At 35.4% G+C, this 21,830-nt stretch overlaps 1 long non-coding RNA gene across 1 annotated transcript in view; it reads left to right on the plus strand.

The window, feature by feature from the left end:
* LOC113532244 (uncharacterized) overlaps positions 1–21,533 on the plus strand; it is a 156,578-nt gene extending 135,045 nt beyond the window's left edge. Inside the window, exon 3 of the long non-coding RNA XR_003403319.3 lies at positions 21,040–21,533. This is a non-coding gene — a long non-coding RNA (uncharacterized LOC113532244). The remainder of the gene's footprint in view (positions 1–21,039) is intronic.
* Positions 21,534–21,830: the final 297 nt, after the last annotated feature.

The following is a 21,830-nucleotide window of genomic DNA, read 5'->3' on the forward strand; positions in this document are numbered from 1 at the left end:
CCAAAGCTCAGCAGAAGCCGAACAGGAAAGTATGTTGTACAAAGCTCTGCATGCAAAATGTCACGGTAATCCCACAATTAGTGAGATTTATAAGATGAAAATTCTCCACAGGTGTAATTACAGCTAATTAGCAAATGATATTTTGTTTCTAGCATATTAATGAGGGCAGGGATATGTAATGCATACACATGCACTCTCAGATATGCACAGCATAAGAAATAAATATCAAAAGTTTGATGGATGGTGTACAAGGCCAGAAATAAAACTTTGGTACAAATGTAATGGCACGTTGGAGCACTTTACAGTTTATGATATATACATTGAATTGCATATATTGATTTTGTAGGAATTATTATTGTGGTAATTATGTTTAGCTGTGCATCATAGTGTCCTCATGTTAGTTGTTTGCAGAATGGGTTTGTTTGTTTTTATCACAGTAAGATTTATTGGATTATTTATTGATTTAAATATGTATCCTCATCTATTTAATATGAAGTACTGTTAGTTATTTGTTACATATGGTCCTTTTTGTGTAATTAGTGGTTTGTTAGAGGTTTGCTAGCAAGTACTGCCCAAGCAATCATTTCACAATGTAATTTATTGTGTTATTTGTATATATATATATATATATATATATATATATATATATATATATATATATATATATATATATATATACACACACACACACATATATAAGTATAAGTAAATTTAATGAGTTAGTAAATTTAACTGACTTCCACCATTAACTCATTTGAAGATATGAAAAATGTTCATTCAACAGTTGTCAATTTCTCACAACATATACAGTATTATGTCACTCAGTGTTCTCCTTCGCTTTATTTTCTATTTTTTTTTTGTTTCATTGTCTCCTTACTTAAGACAGACATCATTATCTCTTCTTCTTCTCTGCTTATAACCATATAACCATTCTTCACTTATAACCATATCCATCGATACTTACTGTTGGTGTCATTTCATGTCTAAATGCATTCAGGGCTGAGAGTGAACAGCAGGACTTTCTGCTAGATGGCAATGACATGTGCAGCTTGCAAAGCAAACTTAATAAGCCTAAGCAGCATGGTGTGTGAATTCTGGATCTGCCAGTTCCTCAACCTCAGCTACATCGCTCGAGTTCTCAACTAGAGATGTGTGCAGGACTACTTGTTTAAAATCTTGCTCATGTAACTGTTATTTCCATTTGCTAGGGAATTTAGTTGGTTATATTCCTCAAAATATAAACAAACTAGTAGCCTAATTTAAACCATCCTGAACTTGATCAGGCTGTTACTATGTAGCACTGCTATTTGTGGTCTGTGTTTGTCCCACAAGCTTCACATCTGAAAATAATAATAATAATAATAATAATAATAATAACAATAATAATAAGAATTAATAGCACACCTCCTATTCACATCTGCTGTACCATATCTGTTTAGAACACATTATCTGTTCATTCTGAATAATGTATTCCTTTTCAATTACATCCCTAATAAGCGAAATCTGGTGAAATCTCATAACATATCACTTGTAAATCTAAGAACACACAGTGCAAGGTACATGCAGCGAGAGAGACTCACATGTATGGAGTACAAGGTTGTAGGTTGGAGGTAAAAGGAGGTAGGTTGTATGTAGAGAATGACACATTCAGCCAGTTGAACTGATGTGGAATATGTGTTATGAGAGCTGAGTATTTGATGTCTGTGTGTGTGTGGATCCTAGCAGCAGAATTTTGAATCGCATATATTAAGGTTTTTGTTAGATATACAAACGAACATATAGTTAGCTAAATGTGAACATATAGTTAGCTAAATGTGAAAGCACACACAGGTAGTACAGGTCATATTCTGGGCAGAGATAACAGAAAGTGCTTTTAGTTAAAGGTCTAATATGGGGTTCAGAGAAAGCCAAGGTCATGCACTAGTGTTTATTTCTTCTTGCACTCAGGTGCTGACACAGATGGCAAAAGTATATTATCTGAGCAAAGTTCATGTTCTGCTGTCTGCGCTTTTTGGAATCTAAAACCAATAGAGCGGACATGGATTTAGAGACATTTATCTGGCTGCCTCCAATTTCTGCCTGTTCGTAGAGTTTGTGGAGTGAAGCATTATAGTGTCAACTACACTGCATAAATAATTCATGTGGAAAAGAAAATCACTTGTTTACAGAAACATGTTTGGTTTCAAAGAATAAAGTAAATCTGTAAAACAGATTGCCTTAAAAGGATTTTCAAGCTGGAGTACCCTTCAGAGACAAGCTGCACTGAATCCTGCCACCAACAATGGAAATTCAAGCCTATTCCAGCAGGAGTAAAGAAAGAGGCTGAGAGAGATGGTGAGTTCAGAGGCTTTTGTAGTCTTAGACACACATCATATGTCATGGAGTGACAGCTCTTATGCTCAGCTCTTGGTCAAAGTGCAAGAAGACATCCACTAGTGCTTTAAGCATTGCTCCTGAATATTTTGGCAATATTTTCAGTTATGATATCACACTGCTTCATGAAGACCGACTTTTATTGTCTAGGAGGCTGACCATTTATCGATGTATTCAGAATTAAATTACGTGCACGGACTTATGAGTTAATACCAAATGGCATTCAGGTTAATAAAAAAAAATCATATTACAAAAATTAACAAAATAATTTTAAAAAATCATTAAAGCATGATATAAATAGCATACATCCTGAGCCCATATTTGTTAGCTAATGGATGTGGAGCAAGGTAAATGAAAAAAGCACTAGGGAAACATGGCACAAAACACAACAGCAACTAAACAGAGAAAGCTGTTAAACACAAAACAGGTGAGTGTGATAAAGAGGGCATGTGACAGGGTCACATGATCTGTTGTAGTCTGATGGGAAATGAAGTCCATTACACAATCACAACATTATGATTTCATTACCTCATAGCCACATTCAGTTGTGCGCATGATATAAAAATTAATAATAAAGTAAATATTTCCATGGCTTGTCCAGTCACATGCTGCAACTCTGACCAGTAGATACAGTGTTTTTCACTGCTGCCTAGGCTTCACACTTTCTTCAGTCCACAGTTTCCTTCCCCCAATTTTAAAGGCAAGTGCTTGTGTTTAAAAGCAGTGGTCTAGACACTACTGAAAATCCCCGTCTCTGACAGTTCTACTCAAGAAATATCTGGAAATTCAGAGGTATGAAGTACAGGTATTATTAATAATCTGAATACGCCACCCAGAAAATCAACTTAAGCACCTGCATAAGTTGACTCTGAATATGAGAAACTTTCCCTGTGTAAATATTGACATAACTTTTGAAGTTTTAAGATACAGCCCTGAATGTTCAAGCCATGATGTGGAAACAGCGACAAGCAATACGGAGGCAAGTTGCTTGTTAAGATTTCATTCATTTTATGCAAATTAGTTATGGTTTTGGGACAAAATAATGGTTAAAAATAAAGCCTGGTTTTGAGACAAAATAATAGATTCCTTCAATCCAGGACAGTTCTATACTGTCCTCACGACTGCAGTTTCGACCTGAGTTTAATTTCCAATTCAACAATGTTTTGTTGTAAAAACATGAAATTCCATGGCTTTTATTGCAATACTAAAATACCTTCTAGTATTTGAGTACCACGAAACAATCAATGCAGAGTGATTACAGTAGATAGCCCAGGAGTGACATCAATGACTTGTCACTTGCTAGACTGAAAGCAGGGATGAATAGACGAGAATAATTACTATTATGGATTTTCCAAAACCAATATATGTTATAGTGTGTAAATGCCATTAAGCCATTTCAATGGAATATGCCAATACATAATTAAAGTTGTATGATTAATATCTTGCTCAGCACCCCGTAGTTTTCTGATCATACTTGCAGGATGTCTATCTTTCGCACCGTTGCTCTTCTCTGAGAGAAATCATTAGTCATTAATCTTGCTTTAATACTGTTTCCCAGAGGCTAGTACTCGAATGACATTCCTGCCACCCCATTCTCCATCTTACTCTGCTTTTCCTGCTCCCCTGTGAGAGGGAATTTTATTAAATTAGTATTTGTTCCAGATCACTGTGTGTTTAATCACCTCTAGTTTGAGAAAATGTTCCCACAGTTTCAGAGGGAAGAGGAGTTTTTCAGTAGGCCATTGATATTTCCATTGACTTCCTTGGCTGACTGTCTACTATTCAACTGCTGGGTATACAAATACACACACACACACACACACACACACACACATTATTGTATGGCTGCACAGAATTGCTTTTGACTTTCGTTTACTAGCCCCTAGATAGCATCTCTATACTATCTGAAGAAAAAGAAAGACGTCTGTGTTAGTACTTCAGCGAAATGTCTCACTATCACCTCAACATTTTTGGCTGGTTATTCCAAGATGTCATCAATTAACTTAATATCTTATTATGTTGAGATATTGTCTCACTATTTCAGGTTATCTCATTATTTCAAGATAGTATGTCATTCTTTTAATTTAATATCTTGTTATTTCGAGTTATTTTCTCATTTCAGGATATCACTATTTTGAGTTATCTCGTTATTTCAAGATAGAATGTCACTATTTCAACTTAATATCTTGTTAGTTTAAAATAGTCATGTAGTTTAAAATGTCATTATTTTAACTTAATATCTAGTTATTTTGACTTGTTATTTTAAGATGTCATAACTCATTATTTCTAGTTATAGTTATATCTTACATTGAGTTCATTAGCTTGAAATATTATGTCCTTAGTTTGAGCAAATATCTATTATTTTGACTGAATATTTCAATAGTGGTCCTTAACAACTCATAATTTATAGGTAATATTTTGTTATTTTGAGTTCCTAACTTATTAAGGTAATAAATCATTATTTTGTGTTATCTTGTTGTTTCAAGATAATGTCCTTATTTCAACTTGTTGTTATTTCAACATATTATGTCATCATTTTGACCTAATATCTCATTATGTTATCTTAATAAGTCATTATTTCTGGTTAATATCTTATTTTGAGTTATTATCTCATTTATTTAAACATTTTATCTCATTACTTTGAAATATGATGTTATTTCAATTTATTATCTGTTGTTCAAGATAGTATGCCGTGTTAGATATTATGTTATTTTGATTTAATATCATTATTTTGACATAACTCTTTATTCCAAGACACAGTATGTCTTAATTATGACTTCTCAATGTCTTAATTTTTGTACTTAATAACTCAATGTTTGTACTAATTTCCATTTAATATCTAATTATCTTGAGTTATTATTTTATCCTTTTCACTTGTTATCTCATTATAGCAATTTAACACCTACAATCTGATAATAAGACTAATTTAGTGAATATTATCCATTTGCTGTTTCCCAGATAGTAAGTAGGCCAGATGTCGCTTTAGTGGAATTCAGTTGAGACATATACAGTATGTCTAATGATAATTCACTTAAACGCATTCAGGTATGGTCAAGGTTTTGACTCCTAACACTTAAAATGATGCAATTCCAAATGGTCATTTATTATTATTATTATTATTATTATTATTATTATTATTATTATTACTGTTACAAATGTGGGGTATGAAATATGAAATAATGAGTTCTTAATTCAAAATAATAAAATATTAAGTCGAAATAACGTCATACTGTAGCACTTTAACATTTTTTTCATAACTTGCAGTTGAAGGCTACTGTATTATACTGTAAACACAAATGTATGTTAAAATTCACTTATATCCTCAACCTGCCGTGCCATTTACATTTTTTTTTCATGACTTCACAAAGTAGCATTTCAGTGATCAAGTAGAGAGAGAGAAAGAGAAAGAGAGACAAAGAGAGGGTTTGAAATTTAGATCAGTGTTTGCTAATCCCCAATAATCCACACAATCAATCAAATGAAATTAAGATGTTTAAATAGAAGGATGACTCTGGATGACCTCAACGTTGCCATGGAGACTAGATGGTATGGCGGCTCAGCCCAGCCCAACATTCTGTATTTGGTCCTTGAACAAAAAAATTATGTACTTCAATGTGCTTCAACATATATTTTTTTCCTTGCTCTTGGTCCGTTATTGACTCCTTCTCTCCATTTTCCGCTGAAAAGTGAACAATTTTACTTTTTTTTTTAGATTACAACAGACTGCTTATAAAAGAAAAAACAGTATTACTTTATGGATCAGTTTTGAAAAGGTGCCAATAAGCAAAGGTGTTTTGGTGTGCTTTCGATAAATTACGATTATCTGACCGTAAGCTGAGTCTAAGAGAAAAAAAGCAGACATTACGCTGAGTGTAAGAGACAGAGTGGCATTCAGCGAGGGCTATTCATGTCCAGGCTGTGTAATTAAACCTGTATGTAGCTGGGAAACAAAAACTATTCAGTGAGCATCTGCAGTTTCATTCAATTTTTAATTAAAGTTTTTTCATTTCTGTTCTAAAAACTGCGTCCAGAGGAACAGAGAGAGATAATTATTAACCATGTGCCTTTTTCAGCAGACACTTACATAAGTCTTCATGACTACTGACATAAAACTACTTTAACATTTATGAAGGATTATTCCAACAGTAAAAATGCAAGTGCTGATCTAAATACCTCATACGTACAAATACATACAGTACATCAAAACTGCTTTTTCTATTGAGCCATTTGAACATACTGACTGACGTCACAGTTATTATCACGCTAGCTAGCATTTGACAGGTTAGGAATAAAACTGTTGTTTGTCAGCATTAGCTAATTTTTTTTTTTTTTTTTTTGGTGAAAGACACATAATTTACCACCATTAACCAAAACCAGTGTGTGATTTGAGGAAAACTTGTTCTTATTTTGTGAATCTTTCTTTCACTATTCAGTTCCATACTTTAGCTGTACTTTAACTTTTACAGCCATATTCTTCACTCAAGTTAAACTAAAAAGATAAAAACTCATACAGTATTTGAAGTATGGAGGCAAAAGTACAAGAAAGATTCGTTCCCCTTTTACCAAGGAGCCCAGGAATGTCAGGAAACATAAACAACAGCTTTAGGGCGTCGAAAATATTATCAGAATTTGGTGTTTCTCTCACTGCAAATGTAGGACATGTAACACTGTACAAATGCTAAGCATTTTTACTAAATCTGACACAGTGCTGTGTCATCAAAACGTGGTTCCATTCGGAGCTAATCCATTTTGCATGTTTCTACATCCAGGATGCATCTAAATCTCAAACAGAAAAGGTTCTGGCTTTGGTTGTGATTTGGAGATGATGGGAGAAGATAAGAAATTGGATGCATGAGGCTCCATTGTGTCGACAGTTCATATCCAACAACGCTGGATACGGTCACTCACAAATAATTAGCAGCTCCTCTGTACTGTGGCACATATGAAGGATCATACTGTATTATTGGTTGCACTTTGAAAATGTTAGCCAATCATGTGGAAGTAGCGCAATGCACTCATGAACTCGTGCATATGCAGCCTCGAGTTTATACGGAATGGTACTTAAAACAAAGCAAAAAAAAAAAAAACCTTCTGTGAGCAGCATTTTATTTTCCGCACCATTCTGTGTGAACCATTCTGTCTATTTCTGTTCTGATTCCTTGTATTTTGATAGTCAAATAAAATGTACACACTGTCTGTAATTGAAAATATTTGAGCATCTGACAGGCATGGCTGAACATGTCTTCTCATGTCAGTATGGCACGCTAGGGTGCCTAAGTCATGTTTAATATTAGAATATCCTACCTGTATCATTATATTATAGTGGATTAATCAGCATGTCACTGGTTCAGTATTGCCAGATTGATCTGGGCGTTGATTGATGCTGTCACCTTCTCTGTGCTAAAAGATGCTCTGTAGCATTTTCAAGCGTCCCAGTTAATTGGCTGTCAGCAGTAACAGACTGAGGCATATGACTGAGTGCGCATCTAGACAGACAGTTTTGACAGTTCCTGTAGGTGACACACACCTGTAGAGGCAGCCAAGCTGTCGCACTGATAGCAGACATGAGATGAATATTCCTTTTTTCAATTTTGGAAGACATCAATCCTGAGATCTGATGAGTGAGTTGACTTGCTGAGTCTGATGTACGAGTTTACTTCACTGTGCAATGGACATGACATTCCTGTATATCATGCACGTGTTTACCATGATAGACACATTGCAGGAACTTTACAAATGGGTTTTAAATATGTCACATGTTTTTTAAAGTCAGATGTGGACTTTTCATATAGTATAAGCGAGGGTGAAAAAAGTATTTGGATGATTGTTTTTGTTATTTATTGTACTTTCAGTGCATATATCCACTCCAAATTAACATACTTAATGTCTTTTGACTTTGCACTTATAAATATGAACAGAAATGCATGTATTCATAAGAATAAACAAATATATTTTTTTTAAATGATAGGGATTAAAGTATTTGGACACCACAAATGATCAATATTAGTACTTTATTGCAAAGCCACTTTTGGCGATTACAGCTTCGGGACTATGGGTGCAAAATGTACAAAGTCAAATACTCTTTTCTTTCTGACTTTTTGTTGGATATTTTGAACCCTCTGTTACATTTATGAAGAATTATAAATTCTTCAGTGTAAATATTATTATAAATATAAATGTTAAATCTTAAATGTTTAAATAAATCTTTTGTTCGTATGCTAATTGCTCCTATGCTGTAGCTTTTTTCCATTCGAGCACTGTTTAACAATATTGTCCCTGAGAGCTTTAGAAAGCTCCTTCACCTTTCATCGTGATTGCTACTTGTTAGATTTAATAAATCTTCCAAACCAATGGTAACATCTTTTATAACGACAAGAGGTGCAATTTGCACAAGAACATTTTTGGAGCATTTACATCTAGGACTTATTCTAGATATTCTAGATTATTCTTATCTTGTTTTTGCTTAATAATGTCACAAAATGTCAAAAGAAATTACATGTGTAAATTTGAAGTGGATATATACCCTGGAAGTATATTAAAATAACAAAAACAATAATGTCTGAATACTTATGTCCCTTCACTGTATGGCAAAACAGAGAGAGTGAGAAGCAGAGAGAGGGATAGCAGGCAGTGATAAATCCCTGAGGGAGGAGTGTGAGTCGTCTCATGGCCGTCATTAGCCCGTGCTGATTAGCAGCAGCCGTTCAGCTCTCTCACTGCTACGCTTTTCTAAATGTGCACAATTCTGTAATTGCTACCTTCACTGAGCGCTTTGACATATGGAATGTTGTCAATAATTAAGATGATAAGTATCAAAAGCCTGTAATTTATAGATTAGTGATGGACTGCAGAATATGGCAGAATATGAGAATACTATATGTGCCAGTCACTTTTCAGCTTTTTCAGCCTTATATATTAAATCACATACACGGATCCAAATGTCAGCTCCATAGCAGATTGTAATAGATATTTTCATAGCTAGAGGTGCGAAATTGATGTTTTAATTTTACAGCATTAAATATTTCACTAAACACTGTTATGATATGCATTATAAGGTTAAGGATTTCATTATATATTTCTCTCTCTCTCTCTCTCTCTCTATATATATATATATATATATATATATATATATATATATATATATATATATATATATATATAATGTGTGTGTGTGTGTGTGTATTCACAAATCTAAGAAAAATGCATTTATCCATTCCAAAAAATATGCTAACCCATCTCAGGTAACCATGTTTCATTTCTACAAGGTTTCTGTGCTGATAATGGCCACATATTGCTCTTAAATATAGTAACAGGGTTGAGTTTTTTAGAATTAGCATAGAATTAGCAAATATTCAAAATATGGTTAACTAACATCCATGCTATAGCATGAGGACATTAATGGCATTCTAATTACATACTTAAAATGATCATTTTAAATTAAGAATTTGCTTTCAATCTATAGTTTAGGTACCAAGGATACTTTCAAAATAACCTCATCAGTCAATATCACAATATCACTACAAATAAAGAAAAAAGCATGAAGGAACTGACATTTCTTCTTTTAAGTATCTTCAGAAATTCAGATGAAGCAACTTCCTTTTGAATGTGGAACTTGTGGAATATTTCCAATATGAATGGGTTGAATGGGTTCAGGTAACAGGGTTGAATGAATGTTGTGGAACAAAAATGTACATTTTCACAACCTATAATGGATGAATCATGGGCAAGGATGTTTCAGTCATGAGGTGTTAAATAGTTTCACACATTAATGCAAGTTTTTTTTTTTTTGGCTGGGATGCTCAAAATGCTCTAACAGTAGATGCCTTAGATTTTGTAAGTTTTATTAGGATTTTAGTTTATTCACCTGAAAAATCTGTCACTTGTTGTGACAGACACTTTACATGTTTAAAATGTCTTTTGCGTTTACTTTACAGAGAGCAATCCTGTTGACTTGTATTGTCTTGTTTTAGCCCAATGTACACGTTTCCTGCAGTGGGGTCCACAAGCCTGAGACCACATTGAAAATCCGGGAAATATAAACATTGGAATATTAAAACAAAGAAAATAAATGTTCAATATCTTGAACACTTAATATTCAAGATTCTGCACTATTTAAATGTAAGCAAATGTGTGATATAGACCATGTTAAGTGTTTTGTACAAACGCTCAGATTTTCCTCATGCATAATCTCATTCTACTGAAGCATGTGTTCAGACGACACTCTGATGGATTTGATGTAAAATGGATTATAAGCTTTTACACAAACTTATGGAGTCCACGCCAGCTTGAGTGCACACTGTCATTACTGTAAAGTTTACAGTACTTTACTAGCAACACTGCTACAAGTAAATTACTGTAAAACTTATAGCACATTAAAAACATCAAGAATAATGTTGCCAAATAAAACCTAACTGGCTAGCTCAAGTTCACTGAGCTAATAATATAAGAAAGCTATAATATAATATAATATAATATAATATAATATACTATAAGAGGTTGCTTTATGTTAAGTAAACGCAAGCCATTCATGTACTGTACACTTCAAAATATAGTCCAAGGTCAAAGTGACAGTTTGGTTGACCATTTTTGTCAGACTTTCATAGAACACTAGTCTGGTGAACACAAATGTGAGAGGTGAACACAAATGCTGCCCAGAAATGTTGCTTGCCTCAGAAACTGCCTTCTGATTGGGTCACACTGTTTTGATAAGCTACTGAAAGCTCTAACTAATGAAGTCCATTATAAGAAATATTCTAGCAGTTTCCCTACTGAGGTAATTTGAACTAATGCTTTATTTAATTATGGACTGATATTCCAAACCGATGCTGTGATATTAGGATGCATGGGAATCATTTGGCCTGACTCTTGCTATGTTGTGAAATGTGAAATATGAATATGAATTCTGCTTCTCAGTACATAGTGTATGTGCATCAACAACACTGCTGTGAATTAGATTAGAGATTGTGTTGCCTGCCTTAGCCTGGGGAACAGCTGTCATGAAATTTGTTTTGATATGTATTTTTGGCAAAAGCCAATGTTTCTCAGCTGCTCCTGGAGCATGCACAAGCATATTTATGCACTTTTTTCTTTTAAAGCAGATTTCATTTAAATACAATCTTAGTGAACATCATAGGTGAATTGTACTTAAGTAGTATTTAAGTGCCACTTCATTATTATCTAAGGAATAAAACATTTTGGAGTGTGCTGTTATAGGAAAATAATCAGTGACGGGGTGGTGTGATGCCGCCCAGTGTGAAGCAGAGTTAATATTCCTATAACAGCATGCACCAAAATGCTTTAAACCTTTTTACATGGAAAGAAGGAACACAGAAACAAGACCACAAGCAAGACACAACACAAGCACATGAGTATAAATACAGTGTCTGAAGTAACAACCAAACAAATTTCAGGTGAGAGAAACTAGACACAACAGTTATCATGGGGCAGTAAGTGAGAGAAATACAGAAAAAATATAAACGCAGCCAAGAAAATTTTAAGAAGCATTAAACAGATGTATATCAACCCTTGTTCATACCCTTACCTGTACTGTATTTCTCCGTTAGTAGCAGAGAGAGAGAATGTTACCTCTGACGTTATTTGCAAATCACATCCACAAAGTCTGGCATTTCAGTAATTGCATGTCAGAGCTGAAGTAGATGAAATACTGTTTTCTCTATAATATAAGAGAGAGCAGTATTGGTTTAAGATCACAACAGCACTCAGCCTAGACTGGAGGAAAGTCAAAAGGTTCAGCTTGAACCTGGTTGAAGCCAAAAGGTTGAAGCTTGAACACACACTACAACACTGAATCATGCCACTTGAAGAAGTTCTCTGATGTCTCTGTAGTGGTAGGGTGTATTAAGGACGGGCAGGAGGCTGAGTACATGATGGTGGTGGACAGATTTGCGGAGTGGTGCGAGAACAACAAACTGCTACTCAACGTGTCCAAGACCAAGGAGTTGGTGGTGGACTATAGGAGGAAGAAGGTAACTTAGACAAACTTCATCAATCAAGAGGAAGTCATGGTAGTGATTATAGATACCTTGGTGTCCAGCTCAACAACAGACTGGACTGGAGGACCAACAGCGAGGTGGTCTACAAGAAGGGTATGAGCAGACTCCACTTCCTGAGGAAACACAGATCCTTCAATGTATGAACCAAATTGCTGGAGACCTTCTACCAGCCTGTGGTTGCAAGTACAATATTCTTTGCTGCAATCAGTTGGGGGAGCAGCATCGGAGCTGGGGATCAGGAAAGCTGGCTCTATTCTAAGCTGCAAGCTGGACACCCTGGAGGTAGTGGTGGAAAGGTGGATGGTGCACAATGAGAGGATCATGGACAATAGCAAACACCCCCTCTATGCCACACTGGCCAAACAGCAGAGCTTCTTCTCCAGTAGATTACGGCAGCTTCGCTGTGACAAAGAAAGGTACAAGAAGTCATTCTTGCCCACTGCTATCCAGCTCTACAATGAGACAACAACAGCAGCAAGGTTGGAGAGCAGTGTGGACATTGGAGACGATGGACATGTCTACTGATTTTGCATACCCAAATACTACATTGCATATTGCACAATTTTTACATAGGGTCACTGCACATCCTTACACATGCACTACCACTTTATTTATGACTTTACTGACTTTTTTATGACTTTTTTATTCTTTACTTATGACTTTACTGTACATCTTTTATATACAGACTACCACAACTGCTCATCACACATGTCTAATGTACATTAAGCCTGCTAACCAGTAATATATTTCATACAGTTAATTTGTATAATTTGTACAGGAATCCTAGTCTATAAATAACTTGGAGAGCTCTCTCTCTCTCTCTCTCTCTCTCTCTCTCTCTATATATATTTATATATATATATATATATATATATATATATATATATATATATATATATATATATATATATATATATATATATATATATAGAGAGAGAGAGAGAGAGAGAGAGAGAGAGAGAGAGAGAGAGAGCATATTGTGGCATATTGTGAGTTTTTTAAAGTCTTAAGTGAACTGTTAAGTCTTAGTCCTCCCTGTTGCTCTTACATTGTAGCTGTTGTGACACCAGATTTCCCCTTGGGGCCCAATAAAGTACTGTCTCTCTATTGCAATCTCACTTGCAGCTTTGCTAAACTGTTTGTATATTCTTGATCATTTTAAAAATGAATCTCGCTGTGAGATTTATGTAAATGCTTATACTTTACCATACATTTATGGGTGATGCTATGTTGGAAGAATACACCACAGTGCTTTTGAATTCACAATTCTGATTGGTCAGAAGGTGTTGATTCATTACTCTGTAGTAATGTAGTAGTGCCAGCTGCAAGTTAATTCAGAGGAATACTATAATGCATTCATTATATTACTGGGTCTACACTGACTACTAATTCACGAGGACTTGTAAAGAGCATTATTTAATGTAGCCCAAAGGGTGTTGCTGTATAACACTTGGTAGCACTTTATTTGAAGGCTACCTACCTATATAGTGCCTTTATAATGCATTCATAGGCATTGCATTAATATTTTAGAAAGCAAAGGTGGGGAATAAAAGGTTTCAAAAGGTGTATGAAGGTTTTTTGCAACAACTTCTTTATATGGTAGAGAGAACAACCAGTAATTATCACTGAGTTGACTGATTGAAATATTTATTGAGATCTTATTATTAGTATTAACTTGTTTTTAGTAACAGCACATTCATGACACTGTGAGAAAGTTGTAGAAGGTGTTTCCTAACAACGTTATAAATATCAATTTGATTAACACTTTAGTTTGACGGCATTAAAAGCATTCATTTAGCTTGCATATGCACTTCAGAAATAAGACGCTGCATTGGACACAAATGACTGTGCTCTTCTTCATCCTCCAGCATATTGAGAGTTTCTCTGGCTGACTGTGGCTCCTGAGCATTGCCGTTAACTAATGGGAAATAAATTATATCTATAATTACCTGCTCTAAGGGAGAGACCAGGTTCTTTGATTAGAGTAAATCTAGTCCAGAGCATGACTCCAGGAGTTTCCCCTCTAATTGAGAGGGTCGAAAATTATCCCTCTTCCGATCAGGTCAAGGCACTGCTGTATTATTTTATTAGGCTGCCATTAACTAACGTTGCTAGCCCTGAGACACTATTTATGACTTGCTGGGTAGAGCAGAGGCACAGCATTTTTTTTTGTCCTGGAAATGGAATTGTGCTCCATTTCGATTGCTTTTTAATGAAAGTCATTTGCCTGGGGAAGTTTCTCACTTACGGTGAAAAATCACTCAGTCACAAAGGGGAGGGGAGAAGAAACTCTTGGCTGGAAATCTAAATGCAGAGAAGTTATGCTAGAGGAGGCGGTTAAACAGGAACTGTGAAATACAGCATTCTGTAGAAGATGCTAAAAATTTTATTAGCTCACCACAGCCAAAAAAAGAAATAGAGACTCTCCTGAAGAGGTTTGTTCAGAAGATTTATGAGCATGAAAGTGGAATCAGGTATTAATATTGTTCATTTCCTTTTAGGCTTTAGCTCAAAATAATAGGTCTCAGGGAGCTGAGGAGAACAGAGTTCACATGTATTTGCACCAAATAGTCACATGACCTCTCCTTCCACAGGTCCTGTCAGCCTGTTAGAGGTTCAGATGTGGGTGGAAAATATAATCCAGGAACAGGAAGCTCTGAAAAGTGGATTATAAACCCTTGACCATCTGGAAGTCTGACTCTTATTTAAGAGTCTGAAACAATGAAACTCAATTGGACTCAAGAACAATACCACAGATCCTTCTCACCTGTGGCTGAAAGAATGTGTAATAGTGATGTAACACAACTCTAATACCTATATCTTTATGCGTATTTGTTTAGTGCTACAAATATTTGTATTCATATTCATATTTAAACTGGGGGTGGGTGTGGTCTATACCAGAAGGTTTTTGTTTGTTTGTTTGCTTTTTTTTTTTTTCACGTGGATCCTAACACTAACCTGAGAAAAAGAAAAAAAAAAACAGGGTTGCCGGAAAAAGGTCATTACTCATTCATAAATTATAAAAACAAATAGCAATTTGTAGGACATTGCAGTCCCGTGGCACTTTCTGGCAAGCTACTGATCTTCTAACTAATGTGACTGAATAAGCATATAAACAATGTTATTGCTTCCCAAATCAGGGAACTGGTGTTTATAGTTGGCAAAATAGCCATTTAATATGTTTTAAAATCAGATTTACTATTTTTGGGGTTTGTAACGTTCCAAAAAATCAGAAAGGCTGTGAGTCAAAAAAGGGTCCTTTAAGAGGCATTTCATTTAAATCATGAAGAATTTCTTTTAATACTGACAGAGAACATGGATTGAAGAACGAGGAGAAATAATAACTTTGAGGAATATATGAAGCAGCAGCTCTATAAATAAATCAGAAATGCCTGCGCACCACCGTTAACTTGTTTCCCACGCAAAGACTGAGAAACAGAAGGAAAATGTGTCTCCTTTGTCTGAAGACCAAACTTTTTTAACTTGTTTCAATTCTTTTTGTGCTGTTTTTGACTTGTAGCTGGGGTGGGAATTTTGCTGAAACATAGCTACCAGCTCTGTCAGCTTCATACTCAGCGCCTTTGAAGCTCTGGCTAAAAGTAAAAACCCTGCACTCGTGCAGTTTTTTTTTTTTTTCTTCATCCTGGGGGATACCAGTCCTGATGTGCACACCTAGTCTCAGTGTGAAATTTTCTGGCAAAGCTTTCCCAACAACAACAACAACAAACATATAATGCATGTCATATTCATATCTGTACTGGTACACATTTCTATTAGAACACATTTTCTACCCAACCCCAATAACGCATTCATATTACGTCCCTAAAGTATAACCACTGCTCTCAGTGGACTGCTACAGCTAGACTCTTCTCAATCCACCCAGCCACTGTACCTGCAACCATTCAATATTAGGATTAGGATAGCTCTAGGTTGTGTTTTTACCTTTATACTTCGCACATATGAACAACAAACTGGTATATTGCATTTCTCTCTTTTGTTTGTGCTCTTGTTGATATAACATTCTTTCAATATATTTTTTTTCAATATTTGGACTTTCCTGTGATATACTGCACTAGTGCTTCTGGGGTTTATGCACATTTTCTGATCATATTTTGTTTTATTCAATGGTGACCTCAGATTTGATCAGCAAATCAATACTGTGGTAGAGCGATTACTTAAATCAAGTCATTCCTCTCTTTTCATGACTTGGAAAAAAGTTATACATGTCTTTTATCTTATCTTCTTTAGATTATTGTAGTTCACTGTATTCTGGCGTTAGCGAGTTATCTATAGAGTGATTACAGTTCGAGCAAATGCAGGTGCTGATGAGATTTCTCACTGGAACCCAGAAAGGAAATGACATCATCTTGGTTTTGATGTCTTCGCACTGGCTTGCTGTCCATTAAAGGATCCAGGTTAAAGTTTTACTGGTTATATTTAAAACTCTTAACAGATAAGTTCCTACCTACATCTCTGGACTTCAGACCAATTACTTTTGGCTGTTCCATGATCTCATCTGAAGGCTAAGAGTGATCATACCTTTGCAGTGGCTGTGCCATGGTGGTGGAAAAGCCTCCCACTGGAGATCAGATGTGCTCCCAAGATTGTGGGTTCGAATCCCAAACAATGCCACAGCCATCACTGCCTTGAGCCAAGGGAGCAAAATTGGGGATGCTCTGTGGTTAGGGGGATGGTATACTCTCTCTCTTCTGTCAATCACAGTGACATAGTCAGTCATGGGCAACTGTAAGCTCATGTATATGGAAGAGGGTAGATAGCACTTTCCTCTGAGTGTGTTACGCTGTCCTGTGACTCAGCATGAGCAGCATTTTGAAAAGATGGGGTTGGCTGGCTTTTTCTTGGAGAGAGCATGTGTTCCAGTTTGTAGTTGTCTTATGATAGGGGAGAGCTGGATGGTGGGTGTGAATGGGGAATGGGGGGATTTGGTTGTGTATTTATATTTCTCCTTTTATCAGTGTTTTATATGTCCATTGTCATTCTTTATATTTTTTAATGTTGTATATGCTATTAACTACATTTTATGTCAGGGATAATCCACTGCTATGTGTGCATTACATGATTTTAATGCACAACGTGGAGGCAAAGAACCAGGGTTGCCTCCACAGAGTGCATTAAAATTGTGTAATGCACACCTAACCGTGGATTATCCTCTTATACCATGATCACTTGCCAGCATTGACAAGTTAAAGCTGTCATTGATGTTTGCAGTGCAAAATCTGACTGAAAGGATAAAAATAAAGGTTTATTTTTCGTTAGTTATTTTATATACAGGTCATTAGATCTAGAATTCTGCCCACTCTAAAGCACACACAGCGATAAGTATGGCGATAAGATTACATTTATTTAAATGAATTATAATAAATAGTTATTAGAAAGAGAGAGAAAGAGAGAGAGATTGTGCGTGAGTGAATTACCTGCGTCTGTGCCTCGTCTCTACTAATAATGAAGCTGCGAGTTTAACTACTGTATGCAACTGTAACTGTATGTTACTATTATTACAGTTGTTTATAGGCAGCATTGTTTGAACACACACCTTCCAGCCAATCAGAATCGAGTATTCAGACAGACCATGGTATAAATGATCTTAACTACTATATACAGCACTTTGTCCAACTTTTATTGTTTAAATGTGCTTAATAAATAAAATGTACATACTTACTTGCTTACTTATTTCTGCAGTACATATGTATTTATGTCATGCTGCTACCTTTAAGTCTGTATACTTATCATATTAAGACAGCATTATTTCTTTTTCTACCTCTCTATTTTTTACACCCATGCTGCTGAAACAATTTCATCTTCCCTTGTGAGATGTCTGCATGGAAAGTGAGCAGTAAGAAGACTGAATTACAAATCTCTAACTACAACAGGCAGACAAGCTGGCAAAATGCAAACGTGTTTCATTCATATGCATTTGAACAATTACCTCACTTCTTAACAGACATGTGCCTCCAGAGTACTCTCGGTTTATTTTCTGGTATTTTAGCTTGGAAAGAAACTTTTCAAGCTGTTTAATGAGATAAAATTAGCATTTGTTGCCTGTTAGAGCATGAGGCTTTTGTTATGATGAAAAATAAAGGATAAACTGGTGAACTTCAGCACAGACCTTCATAGGCTTATTCCAACAAGCATTCATTACGATTTCTTTTGTCCGTCTCACATAAGCTAAAATGTCTTATATCACAGCGCTGTTGAATTCTCTATTCTGATTGGGCAGAAGGTTTTTTTCTATAACAACTGCTCTCAGAGTAGTTCCACCTACAAGCCAAATCCCAGACATTATCATATCTATAGTAACAACATATACAGGACTTCTAAAGTGGACACTCCATGGAAATAGATTTAAAACTTTGAATTGTTGATATGGTTATATTTTCTGTGTTTAGCATTTTTGGAAGGAGTCTTGAGTGTCAGCGCTTTGTGTCAGTCAGAGCTCTAACTCTAGCAAAGAGAGGCTGATGAGGGAATGTTATATAAGCCTAGCTATTATAATGTAAGTGATAACAGGAAATAACGTGGACTACAACAATAAAAGTGACTATAAATGGATAAAAAGTATGACGTGCCATTCTTAAATAGATTTTTATAAATGTTAGTGTTTGCAAGTGGCTGTGGTATAAGAGGAATAAAGCACTGTGGGATGTGCTGTTCTAAGAAAATAATCAACTATGAAGTGGTAACTGATCTCCGCACATGGTGGAAACATCGACATGAAAACATGATGTATAACATTTTTAAATAGTGAAGGTTTTGACAGTGATATTGAAATGAAGTCAATTAATTGTGTCCTCTCTGTAAATTTGTGTTTGCATCTGCTGCCTGTCCTCTTTGAGTGTTCCCACTGTGTGTGTGTGTGTGTGTGTGTGTGTTAGTACAGAAATGATGATGTCTGTCAGTATGGGCCAAGGTCGCTCCACTGCAGTCCGGTCCCTCATGCCACCAACATCTGCTTGCACATCTATTATTCATTAAATGTGTGTGTGTGTGTGTGTGTGTGTATGCCTAGCCAATGCACGCACACACACACACACACACAAATGGACACATGTGCTGGGAAAACTGAGAAACTGAGCTATTGTGGCCCACACATCATCTCACTTGCATCTGTTGCCTGTCCTCTTTGACTCTACACACCTACACACACACAAGTGGTGTGTTTCTGTGTGTGTGCAGATCACCTGTAGGTAGTGTGTGGAGTACACCATAAAGGTTAATGACTGCAGTGAGTGGTCTTTGTGTCTCGTGAGTTAATCCTCATGCCTGACAGGGATGCCCTCTCCAGCCAGGACATCTCCACAGGTCCAGGTGAAAAGAAAAAGGACACACAGTGGAGAGGCTCTTGTGCACATTTACCTCATACTGTACATCACCTTCAGAAATCTCTCTGCTGTGCCACAAAGGCATGAAGACCTATTCTATTTATTATAAATACAAGACTAGGGCAGTAGACTTATACACTCGGCTGCATATATATGATGAGATGATGAAGATATAACCATATAACACGGACTGCATTATAAATTGTTGTAGAAATAATATACCAGATAATATACCAGAGCCTCTAATATAGTGTATGCTAATATATCCTAGCACTATTGAATTCTCAAATCTGATTGGTCCAAAGATGTTGATTAAGAGTAAGAGTAACCCTGCTTCCTGTCAGGACGCATCTCACCACCACCACTGTTGATTAATTTCCTATAACAGCACACCCCATTGTGGTTTATTCTTTACATAATAATAAAGTATATGTAGATTTATGTAGACGTGTATAATAGAGGACTCAGCAACAAGTGCGTGTTTGATAAACACCAGACAATGCACAATATCTCAATGAGATGTCCCTAATTTCTTAAACCTATTTAATTAATGTGCATGCTAAAATATATAACAGAAGTATATTTCACTGTAGGTAAAACAATAACGTGCCAGTCATTAATATCATTAAAAATATTAAAATATTAAAAGTCGAAATGCCAAAAAATGCAAAAAGATGCAAAACATAGTGGAACAGATATCAGAGAGAAAAACAAATCTGATCCTATAACATCTAAAAGATTGGAACTGGGGATGGAAAAGATTTTTTTTTTTGTGGAACTGTAAATGTTTACATATAAAGAGACTTGATTGTTTTTATTATATTTATATTTTATACTTTATTATATTTATTAATGTGAACACTAGGGTTTTGTGTGTCATGCTTTAAGCTATGTATTTTTCGCTTTTCATGTATTTATGTGTTTCAGTTAAAAAAAGGAGGAAAAGATATGTGTATGAGTGCTGATATCGAGTGATACTCAAGGTTTGAATATCAGTTTTAGAAAAGAAAAAAAATCTCTAATTAAAAGCCATAATAATGAAAACAGCTCATTTCCTCTATTTGGTTATTTGTTTGTTTGCTTGTTTGTTTACTTACTTACTTACATACATACTTACATACATACTTACTTTTTCTTTTTAGGGTCAGTGCAGTTTATTCTTCCATTTATTCATCTATCAGTCTATACCAGGTGTGCGGTTAGGACACCAGTTCATCGAACAGTTAAAGTTCAGGAGAAGAGAATACATGAATGGAGCCATCAACTTTTTTCTCAGCCTGCTAACTTGCTCTTTCTCTTACTCCCTTTACCAGTGCCTTTGTAGTCAGAAGATGAGACAGGCAGAGGAGGATGAGAGTGATGGAGGAAGAAAGAGGAAGGAAGACTGGATGGTTCGTCTGAGGAACAAGGATTGGACTATGTCTTGGAGGTAGAAACTTCTTTGTCACTCCATTTCTGAGAGAAAGAAGATACACTTTAAAAGCACATCTACTGCATAAATTTGTGGCTCAGCACAAAAGGGACTTCACCTTTAAAAGAGCAAAGTCAGATATGACATTTGAACACTTGTCTGCTTTGTCCATGCACAGTATGAGTAGGGATCACAAAAGAAATAAAAATGGAGTTATTGAGACATGTTTCATGTTGTGTGGAAATATGAAGGGCCTGTATGCTGTCCACAAAATGTGACTAGGCATAAGTAGAATACAAGTCAATTATATGTGGTAGTGTGGATAATAGTTTCCTTATTTAAAAGCTAAAAGTAAATAGTTTTAAATGAAATCCAGAGTCAGGTCTCATGTTTTACAAATTTGTATCTATTTGCGTAATTTGTGTGAAATACATTGAAGGTTGGGATGAGAGGCAGGATTAGTGCTCACATCTTTACTTATAACTTCAATCAGATGAAATAGAATAAAATTCAACCACTTTACTCTCTCGTATGTGCTTTCATAATTCCTCTCTTATTTGCATACCTACAGATTTTAAAACTTTTTTTCTTTTTTTCATCAAATACATGAAAAGTATTTGATTAAAAAAAAAAGACAAAAGAAAAATATGTAGGTATGCAATTTTTTTTTTCCAAAAAAGGTTTGACTCGATG

This window comes from Pangasianodon hypophthalmus, chromosome 18 (genome assembly GCF_027358585.1).
Source record: "Pangasianodon hypophthalmus isolate fPanHyp1 chromosome 18, fPanHyp1.pri, whole genome shotgun sequence".
Classification (NCBI taxonomy): Eukaryota; Metazoa; Chordata; class Actinopteri; order Siluriformes; family Pangasiidae; genus Pangasianodon; species Pangasianodon hypophthalmus.